At 38.1% G+C, this 8,471-nt stretch overlaps 1 protein-coding gene across 1 annotated transcript in view; it reads left to right on the forward strand.

The window, feature by feature from the left end:
• SPATA17 (spermatogenesis associated 17) overlaps positions 1 to 4,447 on the forward strand; it is a 204,961-nt gene extending 200,514 nt beyond the window's left edge. The window contains exon 11 of the mRNA XM_047840794.1: positions 4,283 to 4,447. The gene's annotated coding sequence lies outside the window, so the exon portion shown is untranslated. The remainder of the gene's footprint in view (positions 1 to 4,282) is intronic.
• The last annotated feature ends 4,024 nt before the right edge of the window (positions 4,448 to 8,471 follow it).

Genomic DNA, 8,471 nt, shown 5'->3' on the forward strand with positions numbered 1-8,471 from the left:
AGAGAAACGGCGTTCATTTGGACTGAGAATATAAGTGATTATTTGTTGTGTCCTACAAAAAGCACACAATGCCAGAACACTTCTCTGTTCTCCCAGTTGATAATTCAAAACTTTTTCCTGTGAGTATGGAGTGAAATCCCTGCTCGGCCTGAGGCTTATGCTTGCCTTGCTCCTGTTGGAGCTCAATGTCCCCAGCAGGTTCCCTCGCATAGCACAGTAGGGCATTGCTAAGTAAGTATATTCTTCCATGTCTGAACACTTAAACTCATTGATGAAGAAGTCACCGTGCTGCTGGTACTAGCAGATGTAGTCACTTATCAGTACAATGAGTTTAGTTTATAATTCTCAGCCTCATAGTTATGACTACAGAATACAGTTCATTAGGACGCCATTGCATTAAGCAGTCCTTGCCACAAAGTGAGGTGTCTGTATGCTGAGGAATCCTCATATTAAGAAATAACAAAATTGTTCATACTTGTTGGAATAAATCACTGAAGCAAATAGAAGGGAAACATAGAGTGTGTGTTTCATGTTAAACTGAGAAGTTAATGTGCCCACCTTATAAGGGAGATTGTAAGCCCGTACAAATTGCAAGTGAAGCCCAAGCTCTTATTATAAAATCTAATAATGATTATTTGCTAGGCTTGCATTGTTCCACAGTTAACCTATTTTCCAGCTTGAAAGTAGTCGTTTCTACTTAATATATTTTAAGGCATTTATATTTAATTCTAAACTACAACTACCTAACAAAAATTAATTTTCACATCTCTCTTATGTGAAAATAATCCAGTTGAATGAAAGATAAAAAAAAAATTGTGTTTAAAAAATGTAGTCCTTCATTCATACTTAACTATTATAAGCTAAGCACATCACTGACTGAGAGAAGGGAACACAAGCAAGATCATTTTGTTTTTTAGGTTTAACAATTTTTTTTGTTAATGTTTATTTATTTTTGAGAGAGAGAGAGTGCACAAGGGACAGAGAGAAAGAGGGAGACACAGAATCTGAAGCAGGCTCCAGGCTCTAAGCCATCAGTGCAGAGTCTGATGCGGGGCTCCAACTCACAAACTGCGAGATCATGACCTGAGCAGAACTCGGACACTTAACCCACTGAACCACCCAGGTGCCCCACAAGATCATTTTGTGATTTTTAGAGTCTAAGTAGTTTACTCATTTTTCCAAAACCTTGAAATTTACTCATTCTCTGTTCAACAAGGATTCAATAAGAACATTTTTTATTTTCAAGTGTTATTGTATTGTAAGTAATATGAGTACAGAAATTTTTCAGTATATTTTAGTAAAATTTTAGTAAATTGCTACCCTCAAAGAGTTCAGTTCAGTTGGCATGAAGAATCTGGAGTGTAATTAAAAATGGAAAAAAGGTTATTTAATATAAGAATTTTTTTTTTATTTCCTGTATGCCTAAAATGAGAAATAATAGGATTAAAATGGAATGGGGATAGTTGGGAAAAATTTCTTGGAGGAGACAAGAGTTAAGACATATAGTAGCGAGGACTTTGGGTGATTATGATGTGACAATGTGGTTTCATCAATTGTAACAAATGTGCCACACTGTTGGGGGATGTTGTTAATAATGGGGGGGCGGGCAGGCTGTGCATGTGTGCCAGCAAGGGTTATATGGGAAATTTACGTACCTTCCTCTTAATTTGCTGTGAACCCAAAACTACTCTTTAAAACAAGGATTTTATTTTTTTTTAATGGCAATACCAAAATGGTGAGTAATTGTAACTTTCATCCAGTAAACTGGTAGGTATATAATTTTATGTAATATCTTTGTTAAACTGTTCGTATATAGCCATTAGAACTTCACATATGCATATTCTGTGACCTAGCAGTTCCTCTCCTAGATATATATCTAAAAGAAATCCAAACAAATATGTACAAAATATTCACAACAGCACTCTTTCTAATAGCCCTAAAGCAGAAACAACCCAAATGCCCATCTGCTGATGAGTGGGTAAACAAATGTGGTATATCCATACAATGGAATACTATTAGGCAACGAAGAGGAATAGTGTATTGATACATGCTACAACATGGATGAACCCCCAAAACACTGTGCTTAGTGAAATAAGCCAGTCACAGAAGACCACATATTGTGTAGTTCTATTTATATGAAAGGTCCAGATTGGGCAAGGTAGATTAGTTGTTACCTTCTGGTGGGAAGGGGGGTAGAGAGCAGCTGCTAATGTCTGTGAATTTCTTTGTGGACTGATGGACTGTTCTAAAGTTAGATTATGGTGATGGATGAACAGCTCTGTAAATATACCTAAACCATTAACTTGTACGTTTTAAATGGTTGAATTTTATGATATGTTAATTATTGCCCAAAGAAACTTTTAAAAATCACAATGAGATACTAGTACATACTCATTGTAATAGCTAAAATTTTAAAAGAATGGCAATCACAAGATATAGCACTACTGTAACTTTCACCCAATAAGCTGGTAGAAACATAAATTGTTACAATATGTTGGAAAAAACTTTTTGACTGTAGACACAAAAACTTAACACATAAATCAAAGTGTGGTGGGGCTCCTGGGTGGCTCAGTCGGTTGAGCGTCCGACTTCGGCTCAGGTCATGATCTCACGGTCCATGAGTTCGAGCCCCGCGTCGGGCTCTGTGCTGACAGCGCGGAGCCTGGAGCCTGCTTCGGATTCTGTGTCTCCCTCTCTCTCTGCCCCTCCCCCATTCATGCTCTGTCTCTCTCTGTCTCAAAAATACATAAATGTTAAAAAAAATTTTAAATCAAAGTGTGGTTTATAGAATACAACAATGAAAATTATCTCCTCCTCCTCCTTTTCCTCTCAATAACATAGAGAGCCTCATAAATATAATCCATTGTAAAGCCATCCAATACACAACATACATTTAAAATGAAAAAATAGACATAATCTCTGATGTCTGGGATTGAAGCCATAGCAGCTGAAGGGAACGCAAGGGACCTTCTGTGAGTGTAGGTGCTGGTAATGTCCTACTTCTTGTTTTAGGTTGTAGATACACTTATGTTGTATTTGTGAGAATTCAGTGAGCTGTGTTTGTTATGAATTGTGCACCTTCCTGCATATACTTCAATTTTAGTAAGGGTGTAGGGGACGGAGGGCAAACAGAACCTAAACCCGGCAAAGCACCCATTCTCTCTGCAGAGGCAGCCACTCCTCAGCTCCACCTGGTTTTGCCTACGAGAAGGCAGGCTTAGTGACTTCAAACTATCTACTTTGAGAGAAGCTGGAAATATTTACATGAAATCCTCCATTTTTAGGTGTTGGCAAAGATTTCAATTATAAAAATATTGTGAGAACCACGCAAAGCACCACGAGAGCTGGACTTCTCCGTCCCTTGGTGGTTTGGGCAGCTGGAATGGCTCATTCGGGTGGTTCTGTCACTTCTACGTACGTGATCCTAGAGACCTCTCTTAACCTCCCCAAGCCTCAGCTATCTCATCTGTAACACTTAGGATAACAATGCTTCCCTCTCAGGGTTAGTAAGAGGATTGACTCATGTGAAACCTCACTTAAGACTATGCCTCTGATTCAGCGGGCTCTCAATAAGTGACCATTGTTATTATTTTTATTGCCAGACTGCTCTCGGGATAACTGAAAAGAAAAAAGGGTGACAGTTTGAACAAAGACGCACAGCCACAGCTTTCCACACTGATAGTTTCTTGTCATCCCTATCTTCCTTCTCTCCCACTAATTGCCTTCCTATCTTAAATCTCCTCTTGCCATAGCCCTCCTAAAGCCCACCGTAGCCACGCCCCCTGTTTAGAATGAAAATGGAAATAAGGTAGCTGGAAGATCAGTTTCTATTTACCCATGTTGAGTCCTCGAACTCATTTTTTTCCCATAGAAATACGATGATCTGTGGTAGTTTATTTCTAAAATTTTATGCTTATTCTAGGAAAAGTAGGCTATGATTCAGATAGGCTTTTCTGGACTGTCCTGGACACGTAACCACGGTAAATAATATAACATTATTTTCAGAGATAAATGCGTTTACAATTGCAATCTGCCTAAAAAAAGAAAATTTGACGCATACCTGTCTCTTGACACAAAACTTTTCGTACTACAATATTAAGACTCTTAAATTTCATACGTAAACAAAATGGTAAGGGTAATTTTTATGACGTAAAATCCCATAGATAATTAAATTCTTATTTTAGCGTTTATAGGTCACATTTTACAAACATGAGTAACAAATAAGAACATTTTACATTTTAAAATCCCTCATCCTGTATTTTTTAATAACATTCTACTGCAGAAATAAGGAAAATAAAAGACAAGCCTTGGCAGAAAGATACAGACCTTAAGGGTAAATCAGAAAGTGAGTGACAACCACCTATATAATCAAGAATTTGCTCTACTAAATGCTGCTCGTCTACAATTGATTTTAGGCATTCAGAAAGCATTTGGATGTACTTCTCCATCTGGCCCTTTTCCCCAATATTTACATTGAAAATCATTAAGTTCAATAATTAAACATTATTTGCATGGTGTGGTTCATAATTATTCTAATTAATATTTCCAAAGTCGTATGAGGTCAGGATTTATTACAACCCATATTCAGATGAAAAAAGTAAGACAAGGGGCAAAATTGGGATTGGGCTCCAGTCTAGTATGACTTTCAGCTCAGGCGATTAGTTGTTGCCTTAGAATGATGCCCCGGGAGTGGTTGTTAACAGGCCTCCAAAGTCCATACCTTTGTCTCGTTGGCAGGAAATAATAGCATTCTGGAAACCCAGAGTATATCAATTTACTCCTTCCTTTTAGTGAATATTTCCATTCCTTGGCTCAGATCAAGGTGGTGAGGCTGATCTCTCCTGCTGCACCTTATAAAGGTCCGGGAAAGTCAGCCCATTTCCTTGTGCCCTTGTTAATAAGAAAGAAACTTTTTATTATTATTATTATTGTTATAGTGAATTATTTCATCCTTGTAAGGAAAAGCCAAAGAAATATAGGAAGAAAGGGAACATGAAATCTCACTTTGCGATACAGAAAACAATTATTTCAAAGAGTGTGTCGTGTGTATAAGTAAATGTGTGCATAATAAAAATGTAGAGTGTAATTCAAAATTTTGAAGTATCTCAGCAAAAATAGAAATTCTGTGCTCCCACATCTTTACTACCCTCCCCTCTCAAGCCGCTGGCTTATTATACCAAAATAACCCGCCCCCCTTTAAAGAAAAATAAGTGGAAATAAAGAGCAACCCTGCATCAAGAAGAGAAAAAAGTGAGAATAACATATTGGGAACAGAAACCGCAGTCTAACTAGTGCCTCCCCACCTTCATTACCATCCTTCCAAATAAATCTCCCTGCTCCTCTTGAGCTGGCAAATAAAAAAATCAAGCCACAAGATATATGTGTGTGCTTCTTCTGATGAGCATCACCATCCATCTATGGTACGTCCCACATGCCAGTTTGAAGATGGGCTAGCGGGAGAATTAAAGACTTCAGAAAGTCCACAGCATAATCAAGAAGGCTTTTTTCTTCTGACTACACAGCTTTCATCTCTGTCTTGTGTGATTTTCTCCCCATCTCCTTCACTCTGTGGCAAAGATGCTGATGGCTGATGGGACAATAACGGATCATATGCCTAACCTTCTAGGGCAACCAATTGGTTTCCAATATGGGGCACAAATGCCTTTGATAAGTTTCACTTTGGCAAGGACTGTTAGTTCAGGTGTATCCACACTCACACGTTAGAATCCTGAATTCTGAAGTTTTAAAAGACGATGTCCAATTTCAAATGATTTTTTTTAATTTCAAGTACAAAATAGCTTTTAAAGTACATGGCAAGACACAAACATTGCTTCAGATTTCAGTGAAAGCACTAAACATTTTATCGGAAATAGTTGGATGATTACCTTTGCTTTTATATCACTGCAAGTAACCCTCCTCTAAAACATAATGTTTTCCATTGTTTGAGGCTTGATGGCATATGGTTAGATGCCTAAGAAGTCATTTATTCTAATTTCCCACCCTGGCTGGGATCCTTTCTACGATATCCACACCCCTGCTTGAGCACTTCTCGGTCTTGGGTATGGCTCTCCCTCTCAAGAGTACAGGTTCCATTTTGGACTTTTCTAATTATTTAAAAATTCTTTGTTACATGGAGTTTGTGATTTCACTGACTGGTACTAATTTGGTCCATTAGAAAAAGTTGATCCTGTTTTTCATATAGCTGTCCTTCAAGCATTTGAGGAAAATCCTACATCTCACCTGAGATTCCTTTTCTCTGTGTTATAGACCCTTAAGTTCCAGAACTTTGTCCCCTAGTTGTTTCTACTACAACCTCTCCATGGTAGATGATGCTATTCACAGTCCTCATTTCCGCTGACCTGAGCCCAAGATCCTTTTCCTTGTAGCCCTCCAGGCAGCCACTGTTCCATTTGAATTGGAATGCAAGTTGAAACCAATTTACTATCCTTGGTATTTTGGTTTCAATATGATAAAGTTCAGTGAAGATGGAAATTGGAGATGGATTAAAGCTCTTTAATAATTTGAACATGCTGTAGTTTGGGTACTGGTCCAAGGTTGATGTCAGTATTTCCTCTACTTCAAATTGAATTAAGGAATTATATAGGATGTCAACGGTCACCTTGATAATGCAGCTTCCATTAAAACGAACTGGTTCTGAGCAGATCATTGGGGTCAAAATACCCATATTTGGCAAGATTCTCAGGGCTAAATTATTAAAAGACCAAGGCAATAAAAGTGAATGACTGAGTGATATCTGTAAACATTATGTCAGAACTTTGGTTTGGCTTAGTTTAAGAAATGATTAATTACCTTTTATCCATTGTTATTCAAGTTCATAAATTTCAAAGCTGTGTCAGACACCTAGAATCTAGAATATCCTTGTTTGATAGCAATGTATACCTTAAGTCCATGGCAGGTTCCATTTAGGAGTGCTATTTAATACCTTATAAAATACTTATAGAAGATTTTTAGAGGAAAATATTGCTCAGAAACTTAATCTCCTTTTATGCCACTCATCATCTTCTGCCAAGAGAACTGGAGAATGTTCTATCTTTGTTGCATGAGATCATGCATATCTACTGCCAAACTTCAGAGAGGCCACCCAGAGTACATATTTCTCCATCTGTCAGCACCAGGAAACCACTGAAATTTGTGGATGAATAATCATTAATACAATTCTGTGGCTCTTTCCCTGGGTTCAGGTTTTTTTGAAGAAGTTAGGTGTACAAATATAGTGACTATCTGAGATAAGTATTATATTCATTCGGTTTTATTACTTCTTTAACAGTCAAATTGCCTTCAAACAGTAACAGAACACTTAGTACCTCCCCACTTGACCTACATATCCTATATATACTGGTGGCACAGACTAAATACGTATCAAATATCTCTGCTTGTGGCTGGAGTTCAGTGTTTACCCAAATGCCTTTGCTTAAAAAAATGGAAAAACTGGGGTGCCTGGGTGGCTCAGTCGGTGGAGCGTCCAGCTTCGGCTCAGGTCACGATCTCATGGTTCATGGGTTTAAGCCCCGCGTTGGGCTCTGTGCTGACAGCTCGGAGCCTGGAGCCTGCTTTGGATTCTGTGTCTCCTTCTCTCTGCCCCTCCCCCACTCATGCTCTGTCTTTCTCTGTCTCAAAAATAAATAAACGTTAATTTCTTTTTTAAATGGAAAAACTATTACTTAACTGTATCCTTTGGTGAAAATATCTTTAAAATGAACTCCAGGGAGATGCTTGGATGGTGGTGACATAGGTAAGAGCCTCGATGAAGAATCCTGTTGACTTGGAGAATGTTGATACCATGTAAATCTTAGAAAAGGGCCTGGTTTAGGAGGGAGGATGATTCAGTCTGAGATATATTTACTTTGAAGTGACTGTATGATATTTAAGTGAAAATGTCGTAAGCATGTGAAATGATGAGGTTGTGGTTCTCAGAGAAGTCAGAACTGAAAATATAAATCGAGGCATCAATCAGGATATAGGTTATTTCTGAATCAATGACAGGCTATTAGTTCACGAACGTGGTTAAAAGTGAACAGAAAGTATAGGAGAAGAGAATGAAAAGGAAAAAGAAGTGGGGTAATAGTAGAAATTGTTTTAACTGTCACAGAAGCCTGTGGGAAAGAGAGCTCAGAGAGGCAATGGTCCCGAGCTTCTAATGCTGCCTACAAAGATGATATCGAATGGTTAGAGAGAAAACGTTCATTGGAACTGATTTTCCTTATCACTGATTCTTTCCATTGCTCCGTTTTATGCAAAACCCAAACCATTCTCACTGACTTTTGTAATGTGCTGCTTGCTCTTCATGGTCACAATTCGACCAGGTCACCATCACCAGGACGTGAACTTAGAACTGCTTTTATTGAATGAATGTGATGGATTTCATCATCTCTATCTCTTCGTGGCATCTTTCAGCTACTTAATAAAGACGAATTTCTGGTTACCGAATGAAGTCTGTTCCCGTGTAACCC

This window comes from Prionailurus viverrinus, chromosome F1, assembly GCF_022837055.1.
Source record: "Prionailurus viverrinus isolate Anna chromosome F1, UM_Priviv_1.0, whole genome shotgun sequence".
Lineage (NCBI taxonomy): Eukaryota > Metazoa > Chordata > Mammalia > Carnivora > Felidae > Prionailurus > Prionailurus viverrinus.